Source organism: Thunnus thynnus, chromosome 8 (assembly GCF_963924715.1).
Source record: "Thunnus thynnus chromosome 8, fThuThy2.1, whole genome shotgun sequence".
Lineage (NCBI taxonomy): Eukaryota > Metazoa > Chordata > Actinopteri > Scombriformes > Scombridae > Thunnus > Thunnus thynnus.
The window spans coordinates 30,621,590-30,639,844 of NC_089524.1; positions in this window are offsets into that span (position 1 = coordinate 30,621,590).

Sequence of the window (18,255 nt, forward strand, 5' to 3'; positions counted from 1 at the left end):
AACATTGCACCAAAGAGTGGTCAAAAACTCTACAGGGTACCTTTAAGTAAGGCACATGGCAGTTCCTGGGAGTAGTATGCAGAACATTATGAACAATGATTCAGGACAACAAACTGTGAACATTCTTCTCAAGCATCCGCTTGATAAATTTAATATTTTTTTAATATTGAGATTCCTGTGTGTTTGTTGGCCTTTGTTCAGTAGTGCTGTTTTTATCTGCCTATTCCTATGAGACGAGTTGGCCTGAAGTGACCTCAGCCTTCCTCCTCTACCTCCTTCTCCCCCTCTCCAGTCAGCAATTCATTATCTGACCTAACCAAGCACACAAGCTCTGATTCATTTTTCTCCTTCCCTCCCCCTACTAAATCTCCCCCACCACCTCCTCCATCCCCACGCCCGCCTCCCAGTAATTGTTGATTGTCCTTTCCAGTTTATGCCTGCAGCAAGCTCACGTAGGCACCCACACAAACACATACACACACACACACACACACACACACACACACACACACACACACACTGAATCTTTATCTGTTTATAGCTCTTTCTTGTTAGGCAGTGAAAGCAGATTTCTCCCCAAGGAACAGTAAGCATCTCCTGCAGCCAAAACTGCTCTGTGTTATATAACAAGGGACTTAAAAGTATGCCACTAAAGTATGAGCAGTTCATTTAAACTCCATTCCAACTCCAGTCTTTTTACTGAAATACATGAATGTTAATGTTACAGTTCTTTCTGCTTTTAGATTTCTATCCAAGACAGTTATGAAACCACTGAAAGGAAGCAGTGGTTTTGGTCTGACAGTGTTTATTTAGAACATCACAAGCCCCAAGGTACAAGGTATGTTCTCATCTGCTGGACTGAAGTGAATAAATACTCCTCCTGCATGTGTAAAAAGCCAACATCCACTAGAACAAGACTGCACAGCCTAGTTCAGTCAGCACACACAAGAAGTGCATATAAATATAAGGCTCTGTATGTTGTGATGTTTATGAGAGAATCAGGGAGAGAGTACAAATACTGACTGGTATCTGTGGCTATCAATAAACAGTGGGGTTGGGTGTAAACATTGGAATCATATTGATATATACTAGAAACTCCAAAGTTGGTCTCATCCAGTGAGTCCCATGAGACTAAACCCAGAAAAGCTCTGTTCAGACAGGGCTATAGCAGAATGCAGAACATTCATTAAATGCATCTTTTATTTTTTCCCTTTGTCATTCTATTAGGAAATACATTTGTGCCTAACAACCTATAATCAATTATATAATGGTAGACACCTGTTCATTGTTAAATTTGCTTGGCAACAGCTGTTTGTTAAGTCAGTAATAAAATTAAGTTTAAACTTAATTTTGGCATGACATGTTGAGACATGTTTGGGCGACACTATAACATGAGTTTTAACAAAGAAAGAGGAAGTTGCATGCACTTGATAAGCTGCATGTCTCACCTTGTACATGTGAGTTTTAAAAAATCAGGCAGCACTGGATATTCTATGTTCTTGGCTAGGGATGTGCAGAGGTCCCAGTATTTGTATTTGTATCTGTATTTGTTGAGGCAGCAAAATTATTTGCATTTGTATTCAAATTAAAGTTCTTTATATTACACTTTTAATTTTAGAAAGTGTTACAGTAAGTGTTCATGAATAAACAACCTTACGAAGGAGGTCCCCACACCGGGTCTCGAACTGGAGTCTCCCAGATCATAGAAGACTGTGCTGACTACTGAGATAAAACTTTGCTCATTGCCTCACTGCAGACAGACCTCTACCTATTTATACACCCATAACACAGAGACAGCACAGCATGTAACGTGTAGGGAGGAAGTTCAAAGGCGATTATTGCTTTGAACTTTTCATTTATTGCCTATTTTTTACAACCTAACTTTGTGGAAAGTAGAAGGGGAACAACGGGTTATGGAGAGTCCATTGGGAGCACTTTGCATGTGTCAGTAGCTCATCTTTATCTCTGAGGGAGTGTGCGTCATGTAGCAGGTGGATGTGACTCCCCTCGTTGAGACCTGCTGACAGACGTAACAGCGTAACCGACCTGCGTGCTGGTATTTGACAGGGGGTTTTTTTGTTCCCAAAAACAAATAATTTTTAAAATATTTGTATGACACAAATATTTGTAATAAACCCACTATTTGTGCTTTGCTTAATATTTGTATTTGTATTCGGACACATCCCTATTCTTGGCTAGCCAGTGCAATAATCTGGCAAAAATTGTAGTATTGGGGTCACTGATCAGTACTGGTGACAGGAAGGACTTAAGATTTGAACCAATGCTGTATATGGTTCATGTCAACTGCAACAAACTGTAGTTTTGGACTTTAAGCGAGCATTCACAACGGAAACAGCCCGGCGTTAAAACAATGCAGGAGGCTGTGTGGGTGGGGTCATGTTGTGTCAGGCACCAGTATGACATAAAGCCCAATCCAGGAACTCCAGTTTGAGTGACAGGCTTCTCATCACCTCTGGAAAGTTGTTTGTTAAATATAAAATCATGTCATCAGCGTATCTTATATATTTTAATGGATGAAGCGTGCAAATGGTTTAAAGGCAAAACCTAGGAGGAGTGGGAATAAGGGCATGTTCCTTGTTTTGGTTGAAGCTGTGTTTTCAACCATGTGGTGAAAAATAGTTCAACACAGAGAAGAAAACGCCCATTTTGTTTCTTCAAATGCTTCTTTAGGGAGTGTCTTTTCTCCATTTGTATGATATGAATTATGGATGTGTCTTTTTTATGATTCTGGTTTTTATGCCTGAGCTTGTGTGTCTGTGTCTATTAGGAATGAGCCATAACATGGGGTCTAACATAGCAACCTCACCACTGTGCTAAATACTACTGCAGCTGGAGGGCTCTAGTTTCAGCTTTTATTTGACTACAGTGTCTTGTACTTATTGTATTAGAAAATTATAGTTTATTCCAAGGTACAAATAAAAGATACTGGAGAAATATTCTGCTTTATTTAAAAAGCATACTGCTTTTAGATTTTATTTGCTGCTGAGTTGTTGACACATGTAGGTATTGAAAAAGAACACAATTTGGAGGAAAATTACTGGTAATCAGTCTCATATTAGAATGACACTCCACCCATCTTGAACCTGTCGAGCTGGTGCATGAGCATATGCTGAGCTTATGGACGGACAATATGGAGTGTATATACTGTACCTTTGACACAATATTGCCAAAGATGCAACTTGTGTCATATTTTCACACTTTTTAAACACAAGCATGAGATTTTGAGTCCAAAATTAATCCAAGCTGACTAGCCATTGTTCTCTATGAAGGGGGAATTTACAACCTCTTTACAGCTTTTTCAAGGATTCGAAATATTCAATACTAAATAGATCACTGCTTGAGAGAACACCAGAAACCTATGCCTTTACTGGAAAAGTTAATCAAGCTACTTCTATCTTTCTCTCTTACTACCAACCCCTCCTCCTCCCACATCGATCCGCCTCTCCACCCCACCCCCTTGGGAAAGATGGCGGGGGAGTGTAGATTATAGCTTATCCCTGCTCTGCTCGGCTCTGCATTGCCGCGCTCTGACAGCAAAGCCCTTTCACCTACATTCACTGAGTCTGCCTAGCCACACACACACACACACACACACACACACACACACACACACAGTCTGCCTGCCTGCTCTTGTCATGCAGAGTGCAGCAGTGCTCTGCAGTCTGACATGGCTCCCTACAGGAGGGAAGTATTTACCATCTGTCCACATTTACATACTCCTCTCTCACTATCTTTCTTTCTTTAACCTTGTCTTTCCGTCACTCCTCCAGCCTCTCCCTCTCTCTAAAATAGATACAGGAAGAGTAAAAGAAAGCAAAGTAGCAGAGGGAGGAGGTGGAAATATTGTAGGAGGAGTTCAGATGAAGGGAAAGGAGAGGAGCTGGATAGAGCCATGTGCCACAACTGCTTAGAGGCTGTTGCATAAGCAAAATGGTGATTATTGACCTCAGTGTTACAACATAACTTACAGGCTTTCCATGATTAGACCGATATATATGGTGTGAATACTGGTTTAGCCAAAAATACAGTACCTCTTGAATTTTTATTAATATAATTGGCATATAAGTAGCCCTATCATTTCAAATGCTTAAAATCTATACAATAATATCTATAGTTTTAACCCAAAATAATTAACAAGTCATCTTTCATAAATGACGCAGGAGCCTGTTTTGGGAAATGAACAATAGGATGCATCATCTGGCCCAAGTTTAATCTTAATCAGATAAGAGATGTTGCAATAATGGACTTTTCGAAGTTTTAAAATAGGACTGTACTTTGAGAGCAAGGATGAATTCTAACTGAGCATTCATGCTTAAGAATAGCTCCTGAATAATGTTTTCTGTTCAGAAATAAGATAAACACTGGGAAATATTAAATAACTTGAATACAGGAGTTAACACAACAAGCCAGAAGAGAGAAAAAGAGGAAAAGCAGCTGGAACAGGACCCTGGAGACAAAGATCAAGACACTTAGCTGGTTGGATACAACATTGCTAACCTAAGCAGGCAAAACAACTAGAAGAAAAGAATAAGAACATAGAGGAGAACTCACCTAAACAACAAACAAACCAGTCCTCAGACAAATAGACAAACTGAAAATTACTGCACACTGATAGTAACTTTTAACACTTGAAATTACAAATAAAATCCCAACTGAAATATTAAAGCTAATAGCTAACTAGCTTACATGAGCTAATCAACAGTTGGGCTGTTGCCTAGCAATGGCATCAGTGGCAGCAGTAGCAGCAGGACTTTCCTGCTATAAATCACAGCTCACAGACCTCAGAGTGCCAACTACTGTATCAAGTTGTCTACTTGCTCTGAGACATTAGAATATCGCCCATCTGTAAAACGCAAGACTGCAAGGAGAGACTATAAACAAGTTCTCCATGACAGACCAGAGAGACTCTTCCTCAACCAGTATAAAAATGGGAGGGCATGTAATTTAATGTTCTACACTAATGAACCCCATGCCTGGCTGAATGTCATCAGTTCTCACTACTCTTCAGTAAAGAGAGCAGATATCTGCAATGGATGGAAGTGTATTAGAGGAAAATGACCAAGACAACACCATCATGACAGTCAACCTGTTTAAAAATGGAGTTTGAAAAAGTTTAAGGGTGACTTCCCGCCATGAAACTGAGTGCTCAAAAGGAGAAGGAGGGTCATACAAATACCCCACCAACCCAGGGAAGCAAAATCTCCACCTCCTCTCTCCCCCTGCCTGACAGAGAGCCTGCAGACACTGACACTGACCCTTCCCTGCTAGAGCACTCAGAGGCTCTGAAATTCATGAGGGAACAGTTCTCCCAGATGCAGGTAGAGCTGGTACAGCTCAGAGAGCAGCTGGACCAACAGCAGCCTAACTCTCCCTCCTTCCAGAATGTCCTGACCATCTTCCGGAGAGAACAGGAGGACATCCTCAACACTCAGCTGAGGGAGTTTCAGCAGGACAGAGCCAGTCAGAACAGATAGCTGGATTACCTTTAGTGAGGAGGTGAAGCAGCTGAGAAGTGACAGAGACAGCTGTAAGGCTGAGGTAGCAGCACTGAGAGGAACTGCTGGAGAAGGACAGAACTCTGCTCAGTCTACAGGAGAGACTGAATACATGATGCTCTCTACCCACACACACCCCTCAGAGCCAGAACATCCCCACCCAAACCAACCCTGCACCTGCTCAGCCTCTACATAGCCCTACCACTGGGAACTCACCCCCTCTCACTCAGCACCAGTGGATTTAACTCCACACACCACTGAGACTGTACAAATTATCCTACTCATGGACTCATGAACTCATGGGAAGTTCTTAGATGCACAAACACTTTTCCTGAGACATAGAGTAGAGAAGATCTGGTGCCCCAACACCTAGAGAGCCCTGGAGCTCTTGACTGTGGCTGAGCTGGGAATCAATGGGTCATATTATAACCCACAAATTTATTAACTCATGTCAGCCAGTGGAACCTGAGAAACACAACTCTGTATTGACTTCTTTTTAATTGTTAAATTTTTAATAATTGTTTTTTTCAGCTAACCTTGTTGGTAGGCATACAATTTATTTATTAAAAACCTGACTAATATACATCATTCAATTTATAAATAACTTTAATGCTTACATTTTGCTTTTATAACTTGGTTATATATATGTTGCATTCTATAATTGTATTATTATAATTCTGTAAAGACTTTTATTATTTGATTTTGAATAATTCCTTGCTCTTAGAACAACTGATACTGATACTGATCACTGTGTGATGGAGGGTCTAATGTAATAGAGCTAAATACACAACAACCCAGACCCTCCACTGTCCAGGTACACACACACACACACAAACACACACTACACTTTGGCAATAATGTCTTTGTTACATTCACAGCAATAAAGCATATTGAATCAAATTATAGAGCTTCAGTTATGCTAAAGAATCGATCTCTGATGTTTGAACTTTAATTACTGGAAATAATGTATGAAAATCTACATTTCTTTAAAAGTAGATATGAAGACATTTTGCAGCAGTCACTGGTAACACTACTCTTGTCTTTATTTCCATTTACAGCGTGACTATGCAGTTGTTAGATTTTCATTCATTTGAGAAGTACAAAAGTATGTATGCGTACGTTTCATATAGGTTTGTTATGAATACAGTCAAAGCCGAGAGCACACTGATGGCCAAGTGGTTAAGATACATAGGCACAGTCCCCGAGGATCTTTGTTGCATGTCATACCTCCTTCTCCCTACCCATATTTCCTGTCTGTATCTTCTCTGTAAGCTGTCTAATAAAGACAAATTAAGAAAAATAAAGTCATAATAATAATACAATAATAATAAAATGGATTTTGTGTTTCTCCACTATAATAATATCCCAGCATTCATAACCAAACAGCATTCAGACCAATACAGTTTAAGAAAATATGTTTGAACAGTTCAGTTATTATGTGTGCTTTTTTTGGAGGTTAGTGGACCAATCCTTAAGGGAGGTTAGGGTTGCGCTGGGGAAATTTGGATTCATGACTTCAGTATTTCTAAAGCTCTGACTAGTTATACAAGTCATACAGTACAGACCTCGGTCTGTTTTAGCCTTGAGCAGTAGAATACATGCCAAGTGCATGAATTACAGTTCTAGATGAAAGCATCAAAGAGGAGCCAACTTTAATGAATAATAATAACAGCTTGCCCTTGTCCACACATGTGTCATCTTGCTTTTGAATGTTAACATTCACTCCTCTGAACATGAAGAAGTGTCTGAGTGTTGGAGGATATGGAGGCTTCACTGCAGCGCCTCCAGTTCTCTGCTAATTGGATTCAGAGCAGGTTCTTTGTGATCGTCTTTCTGTTTTTGGAATGATGAAAGTCAGAGAGCCTCGTCTCTGGTGTGCTGTTGTGCAGATCAGAGTCTACATAAGCCTATGAAGTATCCCAGTGTTTCTCTGAGTACTTGGAGTAAATAGACCTACAGTAAATTATATCCAGTGAACTGTGTAGCACTGATTCGCATTTGTGAGCTGGTAGCCTTTCATTTCCACATAATACCAAGTCACAAAACACCCTCAACTAGAGAGTAAGACTTGTCTGCAAGTTTCCTAGAAAAAAAAACTACCCCAAGGAACATTTTTTGCATCCAACAATACAAAGGTTTTGGACAGAACGAACACCATAATGACAATGTTGCTATTCCAAGCACCTTAACCGCAGTGGGGAAGAAACATAACCAAATGTTTCTCTTGAGGGTGACACTAAAGGAAAGATCATATGGTCATTCAATGTAAACAAGGTTCCCCCATTTAGAACATGTATGTGGTCAGCAAATTTCATCTCAATCTGCAATTTAGAATATAAGCAATCCCATGTGCAAACTTGCCATTTTGACCTGAAGACATTGCTGGAGGAAAGCTCATAGAGTGTCAAAACGGAAAGGGGTCATCATCTGAGAAGCAAGAAAACACAAATGTGCTCAGTGAATTTAATGTCAAGCCGCAGCTAAAAGATGTTATCTCTCGTGTAAAAGTAGAAAATCAAGAGGACAGAGGAAATTTTTGCCTTACAACAGTGCTAAACCAAATGTCACAGGGTTAGCAAATTAACTAGTTATTATCATCTGGGGAACAGCAAATTTCACAGCAATCTGGCCAGTAGTTGTTGGCAAGTCTCGCTCTGGATCCATGTTTTGAACTCACTGACCAACTGATTGACGTCATCATTCATAAGGTCTTAGTACTGAAGTGTTTGTTTGATCATTTAACAGCACATGAAACCCCTTTTTTTGATGGCAGCATTGGCTGTGCCTGTAACTTTCTGAACAAACAATCCCACAATTAAGCACAATTCATGCACGGATAGGCAAGGTGTGTGGGAGTTTGTACTTTTCTCTCAAGCTCTATTTTTTCATTCCTTACACAACTACTGTGCTTCCATCACTTTTTGTGTGTACAGCTGTGTGCAACACCATGAATGACATTTGCATCTTTATAATCATGGCACAATGATTCAGACAAATTGGGAAGATGAAAAAACAGCCAAAGGGTTCAAGGAGATGTGTTTGGCGAGGCAGTGTTGCAGCCAGGAAGAGGCCATAACAGGCTTTTTGTCCAACAGAACAGACATAGTCACTTTTCCCTGTAGACGTGGTTGCATGAAAAATTATACAAACTAGTTCTTTTGAATATACACATACTGAAGCCTTTATCCCCTGATGCTAGAAGAGTAAGTTCACCTCAGTATCTGAGAGGATCATTCTGTTAAACACTTTCAATCTCCAGTTTAGTTTCAACTCATACTGTATTTCCTCATGGCAACATGAGTAGGAATAAAACTGTTTTTAATTGCATCACTTTCTGGCATCTGAGGGCCTCAGAATTGTAGAATGTTGCTGCCATTGTTGAAATCAAAGCTCTTACTTCTGCTTGGCAAAAGAAATGAACATTCACCAATGTTCAACAACAATGCAGTTCTGCTCAGCTTTAAAGAGCGTTTCAGTTCATTGCTTTCATTTCACGGCCCACAACTTCACTGTTTTGGTTTACTCTCATCGCTCTCATTGTCTCCAGCATCAGCTGAAAGCTGTTTTCAACAAAAAAGTTCTGATAAACTCACTACATACTACCTACCCAGCACCAAACAGCAGACAGTTAGTGTCTAGTTAGTGAACATAGTGGAGCATTTAGCAGCTAAAGAGCCAGATATTTCCCTCAGGGGGTGGTGGAGACCAAGCCAGAGCTAAAAGGAGAGAGAATACTGGCTGCTGTTACTGTTTGCTAACTTGCATGTCATATTAATTTTCTAAGGTGATATTGTCAGTTATGTTTTTACAGCTTGTTGCGATGCCCCCAGGAGATAATGCAGATTTAATCATGAATTTGAAAATTACACATTAACAAAGATGGGTGAATTAAAATCATCAACCTGCTTCTATGTACAAAAAGTTTCATGCTTATATGTAAGTTGAAAGATCTGCAGTGGTGGTTTAGACAAATGCATTCACGCCTCCACAAGCATTTATTAAATATAGCCCCAAGTCAGCAATATGCATGAAGAGATTGTAGAAATTAATATATGCAGTCATCTAAATGCTAGGAGACCTGTGGCTGAACAGCTTGTCAGGTTTCATATCATGCACATAATAACCAAGTAGGATTGTGCAATTTAGAATAAATATCATCCTCTCTCCCTCCTGTCTTCCAGCAGGGCAGCTGATTGTTAGCTCTGTCTTCATTAGGGCGCCTCGGGGTCGGCGGGGACTGAAATTAGACCATGCTGATTTGGCCATCCTCCACGTCTCTCTCTTTCTCTCTCTCTCTCTCTCACACACACACGCACACACACACACACACACATGCACGCACACACACACGCGCACACGATTATTTTATCCTGCTAAAGCTTCCTGTCAGCAACTCAGAATATAGTGTGACTGCTTGTAGTAGCTTCCAACTCATATCTGTTGTCACTCCCAATCATTCCAAGCTTTCTGCATTGCGATGCAAATATGCAAACGAGCATCTTATCAATGCACTAATGAGAGCACAAATTGAAGACTGGAAATGGAGAGATCACATTACCAAGTAAAACACTCAGTTCCTCATGCATGCAAATTAGTATTAGTTTTAGAAGTAGTAACACAAATAGAAATACTAGTAGCAGAGATAATGAAGCAGTTGACAGAGCAATAGTAGAGGTGGTAGATTTAATCAGAGGTATTAATTTGTGAACCTCACAACATAAATTCCTTAAACAGTAAGACATCAGACTGCTCTGATAACAAACAGTCACCGCTAATCAGCAGCTGTGGTGCTAGTGAAACCTGACTATATAGCAGGTTGGCTTCAATGCAGATCCACCAGGTTGAATCCAAAGCCTGATTTCAACAACAACCACTTCCAGACTGTATGAAAAACTGCTGAAACACTGGATCATTATATTTGGAGGTGGGTGTCAGCTTTGATGACATGAGCTGTTAACATGAGTGTTATTGGTGAACGTTTTAAAATTTACACCAGCATTTTTTTACTTGTCAGGAGGGCCGGTATGTTTTTGTATCATCATTGTTGTAATGTGAGAAGAACATTCTTTATCACTCATCAAACTTGTTTCTGGTAAGTCTTGACTTTGGTATACCCCGTTTTGTGCAAGTCCTTGTTTCCTGGAATCACTGTAACAGACATCAGGCGAAAACCTCCATTTCCAGACACGAAAATACAGTTTCATTGTTGGAAACGAACACTGCCCGGCAAGACACTGGGCACCTGTGTTCTATGCGACACAGTCACGTGTTTGTGACATGTTCTGAGATGTCTGAGTCATGGTTAACTGTGGAAAGGGTCCACACATGTCAGTAGTGGTTTGTTTCTGACAGGGATCAAAGGTTTTAAATCTCAGAGGAGGCAGGACAGGCACACGCCACACGGCAAGAAACCTCCACTCAACAACTAATAGATAGATTAACATTCGTGGTCTCTGGAAGAACGGTGATAACTTTGATGATCCCCTGATTTTTCCTCTAGTGCCATTAGCAGGTCAAAATATTAATTTATCCAATAGCAAATGCTAGCATGCTAACACACTAAACTAAGATGGTGAACATGGTAAACATACCTGCTTAATGTCAACATGTTAGCGTTGTCATGCTACAGCCATGCTGGCGGCTCTGTGAGGTTGTCCTTGGCATGGATGTATTTTAAGAATACATACCAGATACCATAGACACTGGACACCACCAAATTGATCATTGAACACAAGCCAAAATAATTTCTGGTGTGTGTTCCACTGGGCGTGTTTATTAGCATTTCTCTCAGCCTTGTCTGCACATAGAATTTACTTCCATGTTTTAAAAATTCATAATACAAAGAGTAATAATTGACCCTGTTTGCTGTTGGGGGTGTCCTAGTCATAAGTTTTACATACTGCTCTTTTATAATGGAAATCTGTTATGGTAAAACAGCAGTTTTTCTGCCACACAGCATTATTTTTTTCATTAATTGCTGCCATTTTAAAAGACAGCAATCCAGTAGAGACCCAATTTATTGATATGATATTGCAATATCGATCCAGCTCACTACAATGTGCTACGATGCCAAAGGGCTCATGCCAGCTTACACTGGTGCAACCCAGTGCAGTTCATCAGATCAGCTGACATGACCAGCTGATGTCTCCCCGTCTGCAGCAGTAGCTGGCTGTTCTGACAACATCAGTGCAACTTTCCAAATAGGCATTATTTGGATTAACTGACACATATTGGGAGTCTGTATGGTTACTTTCTCGTCCTGCTGCAGAAATTACAACAGCATTCAGCCTGCTCCACCACATGTTGCACTGAGGGTAGACTGGAAGCTACAGTGACTCACTATCACCCCTCAAGTACAAAGTGGTATTACAAGTCAGGACGGGCCGATGCTAGCTGGTTAGCATACTAACTTCAGTAGATATCTCTGCAACACAGTACATATAGGTCTTTGACATGACGTCAGAACTGTTATTTATTCACATTCTGTTGACAATTTTAGTTAATTTGGGAATGTTTTAAACTAAAATTCTGGCCAATTCTTACATATTATACCTTTAAGCTAAATGCTAACATGAGCATGCTAACATACTGACAATGACAATAACATGCTGATGTTTAGCACTTATAATATTTACCATGTACACCATCTTAGTATAACATGTTAGCAATTGTTAAGTAGCACTAAACACAAAGTACAGCTGAAGTTGATGGGAATGTCATTAATTTGCAGGTATGGTAGAAACCAATTTTGGACAAATTAAATACTTTGACCTGATGGTGGTGCTAGATGAAGTTAAAGAGTTAAAGATGATATGGTAGACTTGTTAGCAAACAATAATGCTTATTTACATACCATCATAGCAGTCACAGAGCAACATCATCATTCATTTAGAGTCATGTGTCTGTCCACCTAATGAATGTAAGTCCAATATTCACTCTCTTTTAGCTCCGTTTTTGGTCTCTACCAACTCCTGAGGGAAATATATGGCTCTTTAGCTGCTAAATGCTCCACTACGTTCACCAGCTTGTCATTAACTGTGTCTGACATTTGGTGCTGAGCAGGTAGTGTACAGTGGGTTTTTCGAGCTTTTTCTCTAAAAACAGCTGCCTGCTGTGGCTGAAAATGACGCTGTGAGTGCGCTGAGAGTGAAACAAAACTGTAAAGTTGCAGCCGGACAGCTAAACAATGAGCTGAGACTGATAATTCTCTCTAGGTTCATCACTACAAGCAACACCTCTCACATTACACACTGTCATTACCCACTAAGACTGATTTCAATCAACCCAGAAACATCATGATGGGGCCTGCCACATTGACTATAGATACTTAATGCACATTTTATGCAAGTTTTTTTTAAAGATGTGATGTTTACTTGGCTAATAAGCAAGATTGTAATTGTGATTATGCATTTATTCTGTCTATAATGATTCTCCATGCACAGCAGTTCCAATGTCAAACGTTAATTTTTTTCACATAAAGTTTCAAGGCTTTAATGCTAGTAAAACATGTTCCATGTATCAGTGCTGTTCATGCAGCTATTTTTAAAAATGACCCTGGAGGTGTGGTGATAAAGAAAGAAATATGAACTGTACATATACTGTACACATGTTTTTCATCCTTTTGATTCTCCCAGAAATAGCAGCCTCATTCACAGCAAAGGTTGCTATAGTGTTGCCAAGGAAACTCAGGATATGTCTGTTATTGGCTCAGCTGTCTCCAGGCAGCCTATATTACCACAGACACACACATACACGTACACGCCGAGAAACATAATAATGCTCTCCTGCTTTCACAAACACACTGCATATGCTCCGCTCCGGGGGTGGAGCACATCAACAAAACACACAGTTCAATTCAATTTGTTGCAGCCGAAGCACATATTCAATATATTGTCACTTTAAACAAATTAAAGACTAAATGCGCCTTGCATTTCTATTTTCAATGTATACGTTATATACTTGAGCTGTAAGGATTAAAGTGTAGTTTTGTCAAATTGAAGTAAGAGTCATTATATAAACCTTAAAAAGCACATTTTTACATAATATGAATCTGTCAGTATTATAACACTAAAGCAAAAAGTGGAAAATAATGTTTTGGTGTAATAACCATCTCCTTCAATTTGAAAAAGAGACCGCCTGCTGATCACAGCTGTAAATAAAGCACTCTAAAAGCACATTGCTGCCATTTATTGTGCACCCCTGATGTTAGATTTACATTAGCAGTGGTTTCCAGGCAGTGTTTGAACGAAATCTGATGAAAAGCAGTCAGCAGTGAGCTACTCTGTGCAGCCGACTATGCAGTGAAAATACAATGCTGGGATAATCACTGGTGGAAATCATTTTAATAAGAAGCATTCTGAAAAATCTTAACTTCTAAATCACAGCATGAAGCACCTTAACCACAAGCAAAGATATTAAGTTGAATGACTTAACATACAGGATTTATAGGCAGTAAACACCTCAAAAGGTTCTGCGCTTTTGTGAGACTTGTTCGTAATAGTGCTTATATTTTTGTATATTGGAAACATGGCGACATCAAAAATAACACAAATGTAAATCTCATACAATCTTTTACTAATCTCTTCATTTTATTAGTTAAATTTCATATTCATAAATGTAAAGTTACAGGTAAAAAGCCTGACTTCTTGGTTTTCACAAAGGTGGTCAAACGGTACATTAACTCAATTTGTTTCTCTACGAATCCAAATGTTTTAAAAAATATATATTAATACCTGTTTTTGTTGAAAATCTGTATATGAACTGTATCTCCCCTTGCTCAGAGTTGTTGAGTTTTCTTCTGTAAAACATAAGATTTTTGTTAATGATCATTCTGTGGCAAGAAATAGAGCACAAGATAAAAAGCCCTCAAAATGTTAACCTCTTTGGAGCCTGCAGTATGCATCATTTAGAAATACTGTAAATTGTATGTGAGAATTATACTTATGCATTATGTCTCCACTGTATCCGTATACATATGATAGGTCTAAATCATTTAAAGGTTCATGTTACTCGTATCATAAATAAACATGGTGGCATTATCTCTGATTTTCCATATGAGACAAACCACAACACCCCAAAAACATATCTTATACAAGAAGGCAGAAGGGGCAGAAAGAGACACACAGCACTGGGAAAAACATTGATTTTAGGTGTTGCTTGCACTCAGTGTTAGTGAGATCTATCGTTCCCCCTCTGCCAACTCGAATGTTAATTAGCATTGATACGTTTCTACCTTTTATACCCTGAACTGAAATGAAGATGGATGAAAGAAGCTTTTCAGGTCTGTAACAAGACACAAGAACAACAAGACAAAGGAGAGATAAATACATTTTATTCCACATACAAAAACTTTGCTCCTCTTCCTATATCTTTATTATATTACTTGCTTCACTGATTTCCTGGGCTTTTTAAAGTGTTTTTTCTTAAACGCTCTTCAGTATCTTCTTGTAATATTGGTTTTATGTTTTTTTGGCTATAACACCTATTGTTTGCTATGACATCACCAGCCTAAAACAAAACATGGATAACTGGAGGACAGTGTTTTAAAGCCATGAACAGAGAGAGTCTGTTTTATCTTTAGAGCAGAGGTGAATGTTAGAAAACCCACCAGTTGGATCCTGGGGGAGATGATGATGTGACATTTGTCTTTCTGTCTAGAGCAAAGGCCAAACAGGCTGAGTGAAAACTGAATACAAAAAGAGAAGACGTTTCCTGCCTTTCATAGGCTGCTTTTCTTTTCTTAACTCCATTGTAGTCGTGTACCTTTACTAGATAACAAAAAATTACACCTGTGTCTCTTCCTCTTTTCTTTTTTTAAACCTTTTTTTCATCCTTTATTTTTGCTTCCTTCCTTCATTGAAAGACCTGATGTAAGAGCACATTTGGTAAGATGTGACAAAAGGGGAAGTATTGACATTCTTATGAGCACGTACTTGTCCTTGAATGATTTGTTTGAAAGCATGTGAGTGCTAAATGTTGAAGAGTAATCTCATCCATAAAGGAAAAGCAAAATTGTTCCCTTCTGCTTTCCCCCCTGCTGAGTAGCCCCGCTGAATCAAGGTGGGCTTATTATTCAGATAATCTGCCTATTGAAGTCAATCTCCTTATTTCTGCCTGTTGTGCTGTTCTCTGTCATAGAGAGCAAAGCCTTTATCAGGATTTCTAAATCTTCATCTGTCACAACTCCCTGCTGAAATCATGACTTTGCTGGACATGAAAACAGAATGTCTGAATCTCTAAGAATGATGCTGAGTGCTACTGTGAAGCATTAAAACTGTAATGGAGGCAGCTGCCTGCAAGTCTTTAAAGACAAATGGATAATGGACACATTGGCAAACACCAGTAGTGCTCAAAAACAGCTTTCAGGTTATCTAATACATCAACTATAAAATGAGAGAGAAATTTATTGTTTTTAGATGGTATTTACTCAATGTGACTCAAGCTATGTCAGAGTACTAAAATCAACTAGACAACTCATATTGCTACACACTCATAGTAAGGGGAAGTTGAATCACTTACGTGCTGTCAAAGAAAAAACAGGACAAAATGTACCAAATGTACAATGTATTATGGCTAAATGCTACTCATTTTAAAGCAATAATATGTAACATTTGAAAGAATAATTAACACAAGCTCCCTCTTAAAAATGAAAAGTTAAAACACACCACTGTTCAAATCAATCAATATGACCAGTAGCTTATGGTGGCTAATGTCAGATTTCACACAGCTCCCTCAGGAGACACAAAAGGTTTTATACATCTTTTTTCACATATGCAGTTGTGCTCCCCAACACCTGGAAACACACTCTGATGTATAAAATTGGTGACGTTCCTCTTTAAAGGTGCAGTGTGTAGAATTTAGTGGCATCTAGCAGAATGGACTAGTATGTTTTAACTAGTGTATAATCCCATGAAAATAAGAGTTGTTTTGTTTTGTTACCCTAGAATGAGCCCTTTATATCCAGATAGGGAGCGGGTCCTCTTCCATGGAGCCCGCCATATTGCACCTTCATGTTTCTACAATGGCCCAGAATGGACAAACCAGAAACTGACTCTAGAGAGGGCCTTTCACGCTTTTCACGAGTTTCACAGCCACCATAGGCTCTAGGGGGAGGGGGAGGGGAGGGGTATTCAGTTTGTTGCAATCTACAACCTCACCACTAGATGCGTAAGGTCCTTGAAGTCTCATTAGGGGGTCCAGCACTCCACATTTCAATTCAACCCCTGATTATAACTGGATATATTGCTCCATGCCAAGTCGGTACCTCCAATAACATAAATATCTGTGAATACACAATGAAATAGAAAGAAGTAACAGATTTGTTTGCATACAGAGGCATCTTTAACTGCCCATACTGGGCTTGAAGCATCGCAAACAATCCCATTCAAGTGCCAAATGAAAACCCAAGACTCTCTTTAATATTCGCCTTCAGAGAAAGATCTAAAATTGCATCCTAATCCCCCCAGTGCTTGATGAATGATGAGCTGTTATGTAAAAGAATCTGGGGCTCTCTGGAGATCCTGGGTTTGTGTAGTTTGTGAAACCACAGCTTTGCCTGGATAATCTCGCCCCCTCATTTTAATGCTAGGATGCGGCAGAGGAGTGGGGGGTGGGTGGTGGAAGAGAGTGAAAAAAAGGGCAGGTTAGATGGGATGGAGGAAAATGTTAATTTGGTTAAATCTACAGTCATGCCCACTGGGACTGTGACACATCTTAGTCAGTCCTACCTATTCAACCTCACACATGATGTGCATACACAAATATAAACACACACACACAGACACACACACACACACACACACACACGCATACACACACAGTACTAAAAAGCTGTCAGTGCAGTGCATACACAAAGGGATTCTCTTGTCAGAGAGAGGGGGTTGCTGCCACACCCGTAGAGATTTCCCCTAATCTGCCTTTACAGATTTCAAATATTTTCTGTGTGTGTATATGTGTGTGTGTTTGTGTGTGTGTATTCATGAAGAGGCAGCAGAAAGCGCCATGGGAAAGACCTTGTCGTTTCCACTTTGATGCTGATATGTCACATCCCTCCATCTGTGTGTGTGTATGTGAGGATGTATTTGGATGTATTTGTGGTTAGAGCGTGAGCTGAGAGTAAGAACATGTGTGTGTGTGTGTGTGTCTGTGTGTGTGCGTGTGTGTGTGTGTGTGTGTGTGTGTGTGTGTGTGTGTGTGTGTGTGTGTGTGTGTGTAAATACTTTGATCTCCAGAGCTCCCTACTGTTAAGCTCTTCTCTGCCTGCCTTCTGAAAACAGGCAGCCTGTCATGGCGGCCTCTTAGAGCAGTGAGAGAAGAAGGAACGGGTGGTGCGAGAAAGATAGTGTACAAAGAGAGTTCAAAGAGTTGAAGGCCACTTCTGTCAGATGACATGCCAACAAGGTGTTGGAGGTCAGGGTCACCCACAAAACAGCACTCCCATCACTAGTTGAACCTCACCTTAGACTCACAGCTTCCATATGACAAGAAAATAAGCTTAAAGCCTAAAAAGACACCCACGTAAAAAAGCAAGCTATTATGCCGCACTCACGTCATATCGAAATGATCATATTCACAACATTCTGACCTGTAAATAGCATTCACCTCAACATCTAAGTCGTAAATATGACTAATTAGGAAGGGAAACCAGAAAACTAGAAAAAACAGGGTTTTTTGAAAGCTCAGATATATCCAACTTGGCGCTTCATAATACAGAAGGGCCTGAAAGTCAAGCAAATAGGAA